General features: G+C 42.3%; 1 protein-coding gene across 1 annotated transcript in view; it reads left to right on the forward strand.

The window, feature by feature from the left end:
• Positions 1-17,356, forward strand: part of FAM107B (family with sequence similarity 107 member B) — a 270,606-nt gene that overhangs the window by 39,167 nt on the left and 214,083 nt on the right. The gene's annotated exons all lie outside the window — the stretch shown is intronic.

The raw sequence follows: 17,356 nt of genomic DNA on the forward strand, positions 1-17,356 counted from the left end.
GTGTCCTGTAGGGCCTAGTGGCTCAGCCTCCCCCGTCTCCTGTGCTGGGCACTCTAGGTGTGCTTCTGTGTGGGCTGTGTGCACAGTATTGTTGTAGTTGAGCCTTGGTTGCTGTTGGTGTCACTGGGAGGAATTGACCTCTAGACCACTGGCTGTGAGGAACAGTTGCGTCTACAATGGAAGAACTGCTGTGCAGGAAACACCCCTATGGAGTGTCTTGATTTAGTGGAGCTTTGGTGCTCACTGAGTCTGTCCTTTGAGTGTGTCACTTGTAGATGTGTAGAATTATAATTTGATATGGTTTGAAGCTGTCCATTGGGTGCTGGCTCTGGAACTTCCAAGGAGGTGCAAAGTCAGCCACTGCCTGGGGCCACCCAGCAGGAGCTACATAAGGAGATCTGCAGATGGCTGCTACTTATATTGGGCTAGGACAGTGATGGCGAACCTTTTGAGTTCGGTGTGTCAGCATTTTGAAAAACCCTAACTTAACTCTGGTGCTGTGCCACATATAGAAATTTTTTGATATTTGCAACCATAGTAAAACAAAGACTTACCTTTTTGATACTTATTTTATATATTTAAATGTCATTTAACAAAGAAAAATCAACCAAAAAAATGAGTTCATATGTCACCTCTGACACGTGTGTCATATGTTTGCCATCACTGGACTAGGAAGTGCCCAGGCAAGGCCCAGAAATGAAGCAAGGCAGCCTAGTGCTAGTTCCAGGTCTTAGGCCTTTTGCTGATAGGTTTGGGGCACACCCCAGGTGCTGCTTTTTTGAGAGATTTTAGCAAAGTCTGAAATGTGATCCAAGACAGGCCATTCATATGGAAAAGCAGCTGCAAACAACTTGGGTGGGGCTGCAAGTTGGATGGGGTGGAGCCTCAGGGAATCACCAGGGTGGAGCAAACAGTGTGGGCCATGCTGATGGAAACTCAGATATGGCTTAGGCAGATGTTTCTTACATTCAAAGGATTTCCCTCTCACTTTCTTGATTTTCATTTGGGGAATTTTGGATTTGCCCCGTCTGGCTTATTGGATAGTATATCAGAGGTCTCCAGAGAAACAGAACCAATAGGTGTGTGTGTATGTGTGTGTGTGTGTATGTGTGTGTGTGTGTGTGTGTATTTCTATATTTCAATATCTATCTATCTACCTATCTCTTTATTATCCATCTATATGTCTATCTATTGAGAGTTTTTTAAAGATTTATTTTTATTGATTTCAGAGAGGACGGGACAGGAGTAGAGGGAGATAGAAAAATTAATTATGAGAGAAAATCATTGATTGGCTGCATCCTGCATGCCCCACACTGGGGATTGAGCCCACAACCCTGGCATGTGCCCTGACTGGGAATCAAATTGTGATCTCCTGGTTCATAGGTCGACGCTCAACCACTGAGTCATGCCAGCTGAGCCTATCGAGAGATTTTAAGGAACTGTTTCACTGTGTGGATCTTCAAGTCTGAAATCCACAGGATAGGCCAGTAGGTGGATACTCAGGCAGGACTTGCTGCAGTCTTCAGGTAGAATGCCTTTTTCTTTGGGAAATGTCAGTGTGTGCTCTTAAGGCCTTTAATTGATTGACTGAGGCTTGCCACATTATCAAGGGTAATCTTTACTGAAAGTCATCCGATTGTAGGTGTTAACCACATCTACAAATTACCTATGCAGCAACACCTAGATTAGCTTTTGATTAGATGCCTGGGTATCATAGCCTCGCCAAGTTGACACATAAGACTATCTTCAAGTTTGATAAAGAGAAAAGCATCATGGATTTTGGAATAAGAAGATCTGAGCTTTTTTAGTCCCAATTCTTGCTAACTGGATCTTGAACACATTTCACAAACTTTTAGAGCTTGATTGTACTCTTCCAGAAATTTGGGGATGGAGCATAGATAAGAAGTTTCCAAGGCAGTGAGGTCTGATTCCACTCTAAAATTCTCTAAAATTCTCAGAACCTTCCAAGGACACTCAATGTCCTGAATGTCTTCCCCTTCATCTTACAAGTACAGATGCTCCTTGGTTATGAATTTTGTGGTTATTATTAGAAAGGATTTGCAGTGAGTGAAAAGGTGTTTTCTGGGGGAACAATGGATTCTCTAAAAAACAGGAATTGATGGAGTGATTCTTGGAGAGAGAAGTTACATTGAAATTGATTGGGAGGATTTACATTGAGGAAGATGCTAGAGCATTCTAACTACAGAGCCTTTGCTTTGGGGATCTCTGAGTTCCTTTTATTCCATTGCTGGTAGCTGTACTCTCCTCAAATCAACTCTGGGCTATTACCTAGGGTGATTTGTTCTTTCTCAAAAGAGATTTCTCTAGGACCACTGAGTCATTTTGAGCTTAATTTAGACCATGGTCAGTGTTAAGTACTCCTGAAAAATGTCAAGTCACCAAACTCCTATATTTACTGACTTGGTTCAAATTATCAGTTTCCAAGTTTCTATACCTTCAAAATCTACTTTCCTCTGACAGTGAAAGTGTTGGCAGATAAATTAAACTGTTATAAAACAACTCTTAACACAGAACCTGGCAAGCAGAGGTGACCTCAGCACTGTTTACTCACTACATCTTGTCCTTAGGAATCTAATCCAGGCTTTGGTGTTAAGTGTTTTTCATTATCTCCAGATCTGTATTTCATCGTTGACTGAATAACTTTAAAAGGAAAGAAATTCATGATTTTCAGTATATAATGGATTTTTACAAGAGAAATTAAATGATCCATATGGTTGCAGACACATAGATGTGTTGTACCTGGCAAGATATGCTGCATCTCAGCTGAAGAAACCACAACTCAAACAAGTGAGGAAAATACAGCTTTTATTACTGAAAAGTCCAAAGTCAGGGCAGGGTTTGCAGTGGTTTGAAACAGGAACTCAAAGAGGGCACCAAAGACCAGCTCTTTCCCTGCTGCTTCTCTGCCTTTCACAGTGTCACTTTCTTTTTCTTAAAGGCTGGCTCCTTCATATAGTCACAACATGGCTGTCAGTACTCCTTAGGGCTTTCACATCCTTGTTCAGTGGAGGAAAAAGTTCGGCAGGAAGAGAGAATATTTTTTTCCAACCATAAAACAAACCTTAGAGGTTCTCTTATTGTCCTGATTTCCAAGGAGATGAACTATAGTGCTTGGTTAGACAAGGCAGATCTTACCTCTGGAGCTGAGCTCGAGGCTATCCTACTTACAGTGCATTGGTGTTTATTGGGAAAGGGGCTTCACAAGAGGCATAATGACCCATACATATATATTTCAGAAATTACTTGGGTTTAAAAAATATTTTTTGATGTGAAAAATTTGTTAGTTAATTTCAAAGTAAATCTTTTTAGCCATTACTGGGAAGGAGGATGTTGAAAATTTGGAAAACAATTCACAAAATACTTTCTTTGATTATCAAAAGTAAGCATACTTTTTTCCTTCTTTGAAAAGCAGTAAAAATTCTCTTTGTCACCGGAGACTAGATGTAAAGTAAAAAGTTGAAATAAATAAAATGTCACTCATTTAAATATTTTATTTCTTTCCTCTCATTTTCTTTCTACTAATCCACACACAGTAAATATAACATGGATATGAGGAAAACCAGAAAAGAACTCTAGTTTATCATTAAGTCAGTATTAAATAATTATGATGACTCTCAGTAAATCTAGAAGTTCCTTCCATATACAGTGTATCTTGACCAAGCATCAACATCTGAGGAGGCCCTTTGTGAGATTAAGGTGTGGAGACCAGGAAGAGAACTCGTTTTTAGTCTGGTCTCCATGTCTTCAGTATAATGGTGCTTTCTACCCCCATTTTGAACTTCCAGTTCCTGTTGCCATCCTGGTTAGGGGTGAATAGTAGAGTTTGGTTTGTCAGGAAAAGGGTGGTCATAAAAGCTTAGTGTATGTATTTCGGTGTGTGTGTGTGTATGTGTGTGTGTGCATGTGCAGAGACATCTGTTACCACTCTTTTTATTATTACTCTTTCAATAATATCATAATAGCTTTTGAACTGGAAACTTTGTGCCTAGGGAGCACTTATTAAAATTATACTTAGGCTGATAAAAATTGTCCATGTTTACATTTTCTTTTATACAACATTATATTTGAATGGCTAAGATTACAGGAGCCTTATCCACCTCAATAGATACTGTCACACACATGAGGTCCTCACACACATGAGAGGATTATATACCCTGGTAGAAATTTAGTTCATATTCCATACTGGAATTTGAATTGGCTGTTTATATTCTATACCAAGCTCTTCTTATTAACAACCAAGATTTACTAGAAGCTATATGCCTTTGCATCTAGACTTGGCCCTGAAGAGGAAGGAAAATTCTAGTCTGAACTTTTAACAAGTGGAATGGGAAAAGCAAACTTTTGAGTGTAAAGAAGGGTCCCTTCCAGGCATTCTGTCCCTTCCCTGGGCTCTGTGCCAGGGTGGTTCAGCAAGCCACCTTTGAGGAGATGAGTGAGGAGCAAAAAGGAAGAAACTCTGACATCATAGAGATTTGATAGGTGATAGGTTGAGTTTCTTTTTCCAGGCATCACTTTCCAGACTGCAGCAAAAACAGGAAGGAAGGATGCCCTCTCAGACCAGAGTGAATGGGTCAGTGTCTGCAGGAGTCAGTGGCAACAGCAGACGGGATATTGGGAAACCTGCAGGCCAGAAATGACATCAGCTTGAAATGGAAAAATCCACCCTGGCCCAGTAAATATCAAAAGAGGGAGACTGGTTGGTATTTCAAAAAATATTTGGAATCCAGAGTAAGAGAGAAGTTGTGGATTCAGTCTCTTTCCTGATTCCTTTCCTTCTTTTCACAACCACCTTGCCTTCACAACCACTTAGAAAAGCTTTCTGGCACTGTTCACAACCCTTCCTCTTCTTTGGAGGTGGAGATGGGAGCTCAGAGCAGGTAGACCTCAGTCTGGGTATGTTACAACGGGAAGCTTCTTTATCTACTCATCCCTGCAGCTCTCACAGCCAGAAACCAGGGCAGAGGGACAACTTCAAGGGCCTGGGGGTGGTCTACAGACATCCCACTGTACTTCCCACATTTTTCAAGGGTTAGCCTATCAGGCTACTCCACTCTACCTGCCTCCGTTAGGAACTCTGCCCAATGCTTGGCTTCCCAGACTTGTTCAGAATTCCCTTTTCAGGGGCAATTCCCCATCTTTAACTGATAAGCTCAAAAAGAGTCACAGAGGACAGGCTGTGCTCAGCCCCTTGAAGGACTAAGGCCGGCATATCAGAAATTATATAAAAAACAAATGATTTCCCAAAATGTCCTCTAGTTTTTTGAGGGCAGCTTTCCCTCAGAGGTGCTTGCAGTAATTATCGGATCACTGAGAAGCGGGACTCCTTAGGGCTGGGCGGAGAATCATCCATAGAGGCTTGCTCCGCCCTTTGATTCCCTGAGACCCCGTCCCACCCAGGCTGTGGCAGAGGCTTTTGCATGTGAATGTACCTAACTGCAGCCGAGCCAGGCAGACCGGGAAGGCCCAAGGCCCCACAGCGGCTTGCACCTCTTTGTGGCTCCTGCTGTGTGGCCTCAGGCAGAGGCTGAATTAGCACCCCCTTAGATCCAGGAGCCACTGCACCCAGTGGTCAGAGGGGGACCATCCAGATTGCAACTCCTCAGATCTATAAGGGACACACTCAGGGCGCAGACTCATTGAGCACCAAAGCCCCACTGAAGCAAGTCTTGCCCCAGAAGGGTGTCTTCAGCACAGAAGTTCTCCCACTTCAGACACAGCTGATTCTCACAGCCAATTGGCCTGGAGGTCAATTCCTCCCAGTGATCCTACAACAACCAAGGCACCAAGAGTGCACCAAGAGTGTCCACCTCAGGTAACTGGGGAGGCTGAGCCACTGGGCCCTACAGGACACCTGGCACGCAGGGCCACTCTATCAACACAGGGAAGCAGCCAAAATGCGGAGACAAAGAAACAGGTCACAAATGGCAGAAATGGAGGAAAGCAAACGACTGGATATAGAGTTCAAGGTCACGTTTATAAGGTTTTTCAAGAATTTTATGGAAACCGCCGATAAATTTAATGAATCCCTCAATAAGTATAGTGAGACCATGGAGGACATGAAAAAGGACCAACTAGAAATTAAGCATACACTGACTGAAATAAAGAATAATTTACAGAGATCCAACAGCAGACAAGAGGATCCCAAGAATCAAGTCAAAGATTTGAAATACAAAGAAACAAAATGTCTTCTAGTTTTAATAGTAAATGAGTGTCTTTAAAAACCCACACTGTGAGTTTGCTTTGGAACTATCTCTTGTTTGGGAAGGCTGGAGGTAGGATCTTTGTGTTGGGATTCAACCTTTCCCAGGGAGTCATAATGAGGAAGGAAGCGAGCAGATGTACACACCCCATCTGCCCAGCTGGGGCCTATTGTGCTCCTCCTTCTCATTACCTAGCAGATGTCCAAAAGCCTATGGGGCCAATCCCTTAACAGATGTGCTGATTTACGTAGAAATAATGCCCTGGGCAGATGTGCTCCTGATATTTGCAGGATTGGAGCAATGATTTAAAAAAAAAAAAAAAAAGCCTGAGGCCAAACTCCCTCTTTGTGCCATCCCTAATTCTGCTTTGTACTTAAGCACATATCTGTATACCTCAGCCTGCAGGTCCCAATGCCGCCCGTCCCACCCCAAAGAGCCACCCTTTGAACCTTCTTCCTGACTATAGGTGCACACACCTGCCATGTAGGCCTCCAGGAATGCAGACCTGAGGAAGAAGGCCACACCTGGCATGGTTAGGTCAGGGAATTTTGGGTCCCAAGTACCTGGAGCATGGTCTGGAAGAGAGATGGGTGCAGTCTGGAAAGTGATGCCTGGAAAAAGGAGGTGGGTCTGTCTCCTGGCCCAGAACTCCTAGACTGAGAATCTCTAGAGCAAAGTGCTGCAGGTAGAGGCTCTGATTGCCTGGGTCTAAGGTCAGTGATGGTGAACCTTTTGAGCTTGGCCTGTCAGCATTTTGAAAAACCCTAGCTTAACTCTGGTGCCATGTCACATATAGAAATTTTTTGATATTTGCAACCATAGTAAAAAAAAGTTTTATATTTTTGATATTTATTTTATATATTTAACTGCCATTTAACAAAGAAAAATCAACCAAAAAAATGAGTTCGCGTGTCACCTCTGACATGTGTGTCATAGGTTCACCATCACTGGACTAGATTCTGGGTCTTGTAGGTTCATGAGATCTCTGGCACACTATCAGTAAAAGGCATGTACTATGTCTGCACTTTTCATAGACCTGAATGTTCTCATCTTTGATAGCTTTACCGTGCTTTAAAAATGCTTTTCCAGCAAATGTCATTTTTATATCTTTCCATTATGATACTTATGCTCTCTTGGTTTCCACAGATGTCCTATGTCCCAAGATGTGGCTCAGACCATGGTCAGTAGTAGTCTGGGAAGATGCATTTAGAAGCCATTCATGAAGGAGTGCAATTGGCTTCCATAAGAAAGGCCTTGGAGATGCTGCCAATGGGTTTTTATTCAGGCCTTGTCTCCAAATTGTTCTCCTGCCTCCAGGTGGTTTTTCCCTAGGTGTTTTCCCTATGAGCTGGTCACTCCCATCTTTCTGAGTTTCCAATTGCCCCAGCTCCTCAGGACTATCACTGAGGTGCCTCAGCCATGACTGGCTTCCATGGTGAGATTAGACCTTTTTTCCCTTCCCTTGTCTTTATCTTAGGTTTCATTCCCTCTAGGTTTACTAGCTGTGGTTGTGTTCATGGCTGCTAATGATCTCTCCATAACACATTTGCATTGTCATAAAGTCGTTTGGAACTACGCCTTATCTCAAAGACATGACTGCTAATGATTTTAGTCACTACAGAAAAATAGTAGAAAGAATATTATTGGGGGGGAGGGGGTTGCTGGTGCCTCTGCTCCCTGAGATTTAAGAGGCCAATGGTGAGAATTTATGCAAATAGAGCAATCCTGGCATAAGCAACTACTATCCTTCTGACTCACTTCATGTCTCTGAAGACTTCACTATGACTGGCATGTGAACTTTGGCCATGCCTCAGTTCTAAAAAGGCCAGTACATTATTCATTTGGCTAGGGCACCAGGGGAAATTATTATATGAAATACGTACATTTTACTTAGATGAACTCACAGTCTAGCTTTGCTTTACAGAGTAGATTTTCACCAGGATCGAGGAATGGGCACTAATATCTCAGAAGCCAGGTTGATTGAGATGGAAAGTGGGGTAACAGGGGAATGCAAAACAACAGGAGGATCTCACTGGGAGGTGCTGAGCAAACAATGCCTTAATCCTGTGAGCAGGGAAAGGCTTTCCAGTCAGCAGCTACCCCTCTGAGTGTCACTCCTGTTCCAAATCATCAGACAAACTGGCTTCCAGAGGCTGGTAGGTCACATGATCTGGACTTTTGCTTCTTTTGAATGGCAATATTCCCTGGCTTACAGGCACAGTCATTCCACCTCAACGATTCATCTTCCCAGAAAGGCTGGCTGGAACCAAATTCCAGTTCTCTTGCAGCCCTTTAAAAGGTCTAACCTGGTGCTGAACTCTGAGCATACCACAGAACACGTGGCATTGGGATTTTTTCCCTTTTTTAAAGGAAAGCTACTCTAGATCTCAAAGGTATAATCAGGTCTATTTTCACACCTTGCTTTGAGGAAGGAGAGGGTAAAATCCAGGCCAGCTGGCACTTGAGCAAGTAGGTCATATGGTCCCATTGGGACTGCTTTGGTGCCCCTGGAATTTTACCTGGATTTCTTTGTTCTGCATCTTGGTTAATTGCTTTACCTTTGAAATTTCTAGGTACCAATCAGAGTTTGTAGTTGCAAGCAGCAGAAATTAATTCTGGTTGATTGAAATAAAATTGATCAAAGGATAGCTGTGTAGTTTATAGAGTCACCCCAGGAGGCTGAAAGATTAGGCTCTGGGCTTCACAATCTGGAACAAACCCCACACTGTATGGCAGAACGGTTCCTGTGAAGACAGTTCTTTGGTCTTGGCTAGAATAGATGCTATACTTGCTCCTCTGATTCTACCAGTTGCTAGTAGCACCAGTGCTGGCCCAGAATGCACATTTGCCTAATGGCCAGTGTTTCCAGTCCCAACTATCTTGAGCTGCTAGCTTCCTATTCAAAGTCTTGAGGGAGCAAGTCAAAGTAGAGCCTTTGCTATAGCTATAGGAAAAACTGAGATAGAGCTATTGATATCTTCAGCATCAAAAGTGGGAGGTAGGCTCTGCTTTCCACTGAGATTTAAAGGAATTATCTAGGCATGGGAGGAAGGTTCAGATACTGAGTGGTCAAAAAGAATGATAGATGTCCATTACCCTTTGTTAGATCTAACCTTGACCCTCATTCCCAACTTGAAGACATTCATTCATTCAACATATATTTATTGAGCACTTACTAAGAGCCAGGCACTTGTTTACTTCTGAAAGGAATATAGAAATGAAAGAGAATGACCATTTCTCAAGTAACCGTAATTTAGTTGGGAATATAGAAAAACAAAATAAGAATGATATAGCAAGTGCTTCAACAGAAATAAACAGTGGGCTCCTAATCAGAGGAGGTGACACATAAATTAAATCTTGAAGAATAAGTGGGAATTGCCAAGGCAAAGGCAGGTGATGGTGTTTTAGGAAGACCTTCACTGTGGCTGTATATGATTGCAAGGAAGGATCTGATGGGGGATGGGGTTGAGGGACAGGCAGGCAGAACATAAAAATTTTTTATGCCTTATTGAGAACTTTGGATTTTATACGGAAGGTCATGGGGAATAATTGGGGAATTTTAAGGAAAATAATTTTTAAAACATCACTTTATCATGGCAAATTAACTGCATGGGACAAGACTGAAAGTAAGAAAGCCACTTAGGAAGTTACTACAGGAATCTGGGGAAGAAATAATGACAGAGAATGATGTAATTTAGGAGATGTTTTGAAGATAGAATTTATAGGACTTGATAGCTGGTTAAATGTGGGATTTTAAGAAGGAAAGTAAGTTATAGATCACTTCTAGTTTAATAGGCTGGGCAGTGATGGAGAGAGTGATGTCACAGATTTTGAAGGGAGAAGACGTGTTTGATTTTGGAAATGTTGAATTTGAGGTGCCTATGAGGCATTGGCATACATATAACTGGGAGACAGAGGAAAGTAGGATAAGCTGAAGGTAGAGGTTGATCATTGTTGAATTCATGGAAGTGACTGGGATCACTTAGGGAGAATCTAGAGCAGTGATGGCGAACCTATGACACGCGTGTCAGAGGTGACACGCGAACTCATTTTTTTGGTTGATTTTTCTTTGTTAAATGGCATTTAAATATATAAAATAAGTATCAAAAAGTTAAGTCTTTGTTTTACTATGTTTGCAAATATCAAAAAATTTCTATATGTGACATGGCACCAGAGTTAAGTTAGGGTTTTTCAAAATGCTGACAGGCCGAGCTCAAAAGGTTCGCCATCATTGATCTAGAGTAAGCAGAGGGAGAAAGGAGGTCCAAGGATATCACATGGGTATGGATCATCAGCATTTCAAGCAAAGAGTAAAGAGAGCCTGTGAAGGGACTGAGAAAGGTAAAAAAAAAAAAAAAAGATGCAAGAGGAAAACCAGAAGGGTATGAAAGCTGAAGGAAGAGGAGCTTTTAAGGAGAAAGTAGAAGATGCTAAGAGACATAGGGACTAAAAAGTGCATTTAAAATATATGCACCCCTATATTCATAGCAGCGCAATTTACAATAGCTAAGACTTGGATAGCCTAAGTGGCCATCAGCAGATGAGTGGATAAAAAAACTATGGTACATTTACACAATGGAATATTATGCAGCAATAAAAAAGGAAGAACTCTTACCATTTGCAACATCATGCATGGACCTGGAAAGTACTATGCTGAGTGAAATAAACCAGTCAGAGAAAGATAAGTATCATATGATTTCACTCATATGTGGAATTTAATGAACCAAACAAACTGATGGTCAAAAATAGACCCAGAGTTATAGAAAATGAATGGACTATTGAACCTCAGAGGGAAGGCAGGGGAAGGTGGGTGGGAAGAGATCAACAAATGAACTTGTATGCATATATGCATAACCCATGGACACAGATAATGGGGTGCTGAGGGTTTGGGGGTGGGGGGGAGGATGGGATCAGGCTGGAAGGGGTTTATGGGGGAGAAAGGAGGACCTATGTAATACTTTCAACAATAAACATTTAAAACAAAGTTCATTTGATTTTGTTAAAAAGTATGACCTTTATGAGAGTTGTTTCAATGGAATGGTGGCTGCAATATTACAGTGAATCTGGGAGAGTGGGGATGAGAAATGCAAAGTGTCTTCCAGGAGGTTTGATTATGAAAGAGAAGGAAAGAGATGGTGCAGGGACTAAGGGGTGATATAGGATTCAGGGAGAATTGCTAAAATCTAGCCATTACTACCTTTCTAGCACTTTATTATCCAACCCTATACTAATATTTGAATTCAAGCAATCTATAGTCCCTCTTTTAATTCTCTCCCATCATCTTATCCAAGAATTAAAAGAAGAGTAATTCTTTTAGCATTTAATAAATATTTAATAAGCACCTACTATATTCCAGGTGCTGTTTTAGGTTCATGAACAAAACAGATTAGTGCTGCCCTCATTAATCTGGATTTTCCCAAGTGGAACATAATAAGTAAGTAAATTAATAGTTGTTAGTGATAAAATGCTAAGGAATAAAGAAAAAGTAGGAGAGGTAAGGGAGACTGGGAGTACCTATTGAGTGACATACAATGGACATGTTATATGGTCTGTTCAGAGTAAGTTTCATTGTTCTTGATATCTGGCTTTTGCCTTGTTCCCTGGGAACTGACTGTCTTGACAATCTGTTCAGTATTTCAGCTCCCACCTTCTCTTTCCATTCCCCATTCTCTAGTCTGGAGTCCTATCCCTGAGCCTTCACCTGGCACCTTGCTTCTGGCTGGCATATGGCTTCCATTTTTCTCATTACCAGGGCCATGGGAAGGCCCATCCTAGCACTTCCTGGTTGTTGGAAAATCCTAATATCCTTTGCCGACTGCTGTCTGTCTTCAGTCAGGTTCTGTCATAGTCTTTGCATGCCATTTTGTGGCCACTAAACTGAATTTCTTCCCCAAAGCTATCAGGACTATGTTCGTTTGTTGTTGTTTTTTATTATAAGTAACAGAAAACGAACCCAAGCTTGGTTAAGCTAAAAAGACAAGGTATTGATTTGTAGCTGAATAGTCCAGGGGATAGACTAATTTTAGGCATAGGTATGACAAATTATGCCATCAAGACTATACAGCTTTAAAACACACACACAAAAACACAATAGTCTGGCCAGTGTGGCTCAGTGGTTGAGTCTTGACCTATGAACCAGGAAGTCACGGTTCAATTCCCGGTCAGGGACATGCCTGGGTTGTGGGCTTAATCCCCAGTAGGGGGGCATTCAAGAGGCAGGTGATCAATGATTCTCTCTCATCACTGATTTTTTTTTTATCTCTTTCTCCCTCTACCTTTTTCTCTCTGAAATCAATAAAAACATATTTCTAAAAAAACACTTTATTTTTAAGAGCAATTTTAGGCTTACAGAAAAGTTGAAAAGAAAAGAAAGTCTCCATATACCCCTCTTCCCACAATCCCCCATCCCCTCCTGCACACAGTTTCCCCTATTATACCACATCTTGCATTAGTGTGGTATATTTATAACAACTGATAAGCCAATACTGATACATTATCATTATCCATAGTTTACATTAGGGTTTGCCCTTTGTGTTGTATATTCTATGGGTTTTGGCAATTGTATAATGACATGCATCCACTAATATAGAATCATCCTGTATAATAAAGAGGTAATATGCAAGTTAACCCTCACGTCCTCACAAGATGGCTGCCTACAACCAGGTCAACAGGGGGGTTAGTGAGGGACGACCAAATGACTGAACAAGCAGTCTGCAGGGGGCGACCAGGGCAGTGGCGGGGGTGCCGTGAGGGGCGACCAGGCTGGTAGGGTGGGCAGTTGGGGGTAACCAGGCCAGCAGGGGGGGCAGTTAGGAGTGACCAAGCTGGCAGAGGGGAGCAGTTTGGGGCAACCAGGCCAGCAGGGGGGGGGGCAGTAAAAGGCAATCAGGCTGGCGGGGGAGCAGTTGGGGGCGATTAGGCTGGCAGGGGGGCAGTGAGGGGTGACTAGGCCAGAAGGGGGGCAGTTGGGGGCAACCAGGCTGGCAGAGGGGGCAGTTAGGGGTGACCAGGCCAGCAGAGGGGGACACTTGGGGATGACCAGGCTGGCGGGGGGCGGGGGCGCAGTAAGGGGTGACCAGGCTGGCAGGGGGGGCAGTTAGGGGCAATCAGGCTGGCATGCAGAGGCAGTGAGGGACGATCAGGCCAGTGGGGGGGGGCAGTTAGGGATGACCAGGCAGGTGAGCGATTAGGAGCCAGCGGTCCAGGATTGTGAGAGGGATGTCTGACTTCCGGTTTAGGCCTGATCCCTGGGATTGGAGAGGGTGCAGGCTGGGCTGAGGGAACTCCCCCCCCCCCCGCACTAATAGTTTCCCTGCCCTAAAAATCCTCTGTGCTCCACCTATTTGCTCCTTCTTCTTTCCCTCTCTCTACTTGTCCCTTTTGAGTTTTGCCTTTTCCAGAAAGTCATATATTTGGAATCATACATTGTGTAGCCTTTAGCTTCTCATTACTGGTTTCTTTCACTTAGCAATATCCATTTAAGTTTCTTCCATGTTTTTTTTTTTATGCCTTGATAGCTAATTTCTTTTTATATCTGAATAATAGTCCATTGCATGGATGTACCATAGCTTATCTATTCACCTATTAAAGTAAATCTTGGTTGTTTCCAATTTGGGGCAATCATAAATAAAGCTGCAATACACACACACACACACACACACACACACACACACACACATATATATATGCAAGTTTTTGTTTTTTATTAATCCTCACCCGAGGATATTTTTCCATTGATTTTTAGAGAGAGTGGAAGGGAGGGGGAGAGACAGGGAGAGAAACATCAATGTGAGAGATAATTAGTTGCCTCCCCCATGCACTTCGATTAGGGCTGGTGCCCAAGGTATGTGCCCTTGACCAGAATCGAACCCAGAAACCTTCAATCTGCAGGCCAACTCTTTAACTGCTTAGCCAAACTGGCTAGGGCAATGTACAGGTTTTTGCGTAAATGTAAGCTGTTTTTTATTTTTTTATTTTTTTTCTTTATTGATTAAGGTATTACATATGTGTCCTTATCCCCCTTTTGCCCGCCCCCCCTCCGTAAATGTAAGTTTTTAATTCATTTGGGTAAATACCTAGGATCATGACTGCTGCATAGTATGGTAAAGGCAATGATGAGCTTTGTAAAAAACTACCAAAATGTCCTTCAAAGTGGCTGTTCTACTTTGCATTCCCACCACTAACAAATGAGTTCTAGTTGTCCTACATCCTAACCAAATTTGGTGGTGTCGGTGTTTTGGATTTTAGCCATTTAGCTGAATAGTCCAGGAGATAGACTAACTTTAGGCACAGCTGAATGTTAAATGATGTCATCAAGACTTTGTCTTGCTTTTTTTTCATCTCTCAGTTTTCTTTTCCCCTGGGTCAGCTCCATTCTCTTACAGGGATTTACCTTGTAGTGTCTCTCAATGACTCTAGGATTACATGCTGACAACTCCAAGTTCAGCATAAAGAGGATACCTCTGTCCTTCTAGAAGTCCTAGAACTTGAATCATGTGTCCATCCCTTAAACAACCCTTGTGACCAGAGGAATTAATTATTTTTCTTCCACTTATTTACAGTGAAGACTTAGTATGTGCCAGACATTGTTCTAGACCAGGGGTGGGCAAACTTTTTGACTCAAGGGCCACAATGGGTTCTTAAACTGGACTGGAGGGCTGGAACAAAAGCATGGATGGAGTGTTTGTGTGAGCTAATATAAATTCAAAGTAAACATCATTTCATAAAAGGGTATGGTCTTTTTTTTTTTTAGTTTGCCCACGGCTGTTCTAAACACTGATGATATTGGTCAGGTCCAAATCACATGTTCCAAGGGTAAATCTATCTGCTATCTAAACCACATGAACTGAACTAAAAGGTGAGGAAGTCAGGTTCCCCAAGGTTCTGCTGCCAGAAGAGAGCTGGTTGGATCATGGATGTTGGGCAGGCAACGGTCCTTTCTGGTGGGTGGTTGCTGTTCTGTGTCCTGGAACACTGACTTTCTCCAAAACCAGACGTTACCTGGGACCTTTCTGGCCAGATTCTGAGGTAGGACACCATGGTAGATTGACAATCTGCCATTGAAATGTGGAAGCTGTTTCATCCCCCCTTTAAATCTGAACTACTCTGTGATTGCTTTGACTAATAGGTTATAATGGAAGCGACACTATTCCACTCTGGGCATAGCCTCTACCAGGACTGACAGCTTTTGACTGGTCATTTAGAAGCCACTCGCCATGTGAGACATATGAATACCCTGAGACATCCATCCTGGGAGAAGTCTAAGCCACAGGAAGAGGCCAGAGGGATGAGAAGCCATGTGGAGGGAGTCTCCAGACATGCAGATGAGGAAACCATCTTGGAGGGGTATCCTCCAGCCCCAGCCACCATAGATAATGTATGTGGATTAGAATTAAACAGCCCACCTGAGTTATTGTCAAATTTCTGACCCACAAAATTGTGAACAAAATCAAGTAGCCACTAGTTTGGGGGCTGCTTGTTACACAGCAATACTATCCAGAACAGAAAGCAACTAGTATGACAACAGAGTCACCTAAAACTTAGTATACCAACCCATTTGACCCAATCCATTTGCTAGTTTTAATGTCAGGATACTTTGCATTCACTAGTGCTACAGGCAGTCCTGCAGGTGCTGTTGACCTAATTTTGTAATTACTAATGTAACCTCTTTTTTCAGATGGCATGTGACATACTTCACGCTACCCAGAAATAGGCTACTGATGGGAATCCAATGGGAATATTTTAGAGCTGAAAAGGCCCTGAAAGACATCTCATTTAACAGATAAAATTTAAAGAGATCTAAGGAGATTAGGGGCATGACTATGGTCAGGAAGAAGAGCCTGGCCTGGAACTCAAGATGACTGTCGCTTTCACCACTTACCAGTCAACAATCAATTCTCTGTGCAAGTGCATGGGCTCAAGGGTGGTGTAGATAATTCCAACTTTGCTATGAAATTCACTTTATCTTTTCCATAACTCCAACTCCCAATAAACTCACTATTCTAATTGCTTTATTTTATCTAATTTAAAACTATTTTAAGACAACCTGGGCTCTGGAGTCAGATGTGGATTCAGGTCCAAATTCAACAATTTTATTACTTTCATAATAAGTTATTATGCTTTAGCTTCCTTAGCTTTAGGATGGAGAAATCTTCCTTCCTGGTGGTTGTACATTTGTATGTGTAAATATTGTTAAATCCAATGAGGTCTTGTAAGTAACTTGTTTCTCACAAAGCTGGCAAATGGTAAATGTTCCACAATGGTGACACTGCTGCTTAGTGTCATGGGAATTAAGTGCGTAGAGTTGAAAGTTCTGTCCATGAACAGGTTTCATTCCAAGATGTTCAGCATGCTTTACAACATTACCATCAGTCAGTGGGGTCAATCACAGTTTCAGATGGAGAAAAAAGAAACAGAGGTACTGCGCTGATGCCTGGTCTAAATAAAACCAACAAGCTAGTTGGAGACAGCAGCTTCCCACAGGGATGGACTGGCCTATTGGCCTGCGGAGAATTTTCAGAATGTTGGGGAAGATAAATTTATCTTAGACCATTTCCCTGTGGAAATAAAATGCTTTTCTAATGAAAGAAGTGCTTTTCTTCACTCTTCTCCCTCCTCTTCTCTCTACTTCCTTTTTCTCTTGATATCATCTCAACACTGTGATATACGAATAAAAGAGAAACCATGTGAGTAAAACAAAAGGGGCTACTGTAAAGCAGAGATGAATGGAGTCTCTTTGCTTTTGTTCAGCAGCCTGATGAGATCTCTGGTTCCATCACGTTCTGGGAATTTCTCTGGGCTCATTTGCTTTTTTGCCTCCTTCATTACTCCTTCCTTTATTTCCATCCTTCTGGGGGTTCCCATTCTCTCTTTCTCAGGCAGTGAGATCCTTCCCCAGACTATCAACAAGGCCACCTGGTGCTGACTTCTGATTTGACTGCTGGGAAATGACATTATCAAGGCCTCCGTGGGGCTTTAAGCCACGGCAGTCACTCAGTATCCTATTGACAATATTTCCCATTGCATTCATTTAAGATCTATTCTTAGATGACCCTTTCAAAATTACAGCATTGACTATCCTGAAATAATACTGCATGCTTGTGAGTGGAATCAAATCCCAGTAATAGTTACCACTG

Source organism: Myotis daubentonii, chromosome 1 (assembly GCF_963259705.1).
Source record: "Myotis daubentonii chromosome 1, mMyoDau2.1, whole genome shotgun sequence".
Lineage (NCBI taxonomy): Eukaryota > Metazoa > Chordata > Mammalia > Chiroptera > Vespertilionidae > Myotis > Myotis daubentonii.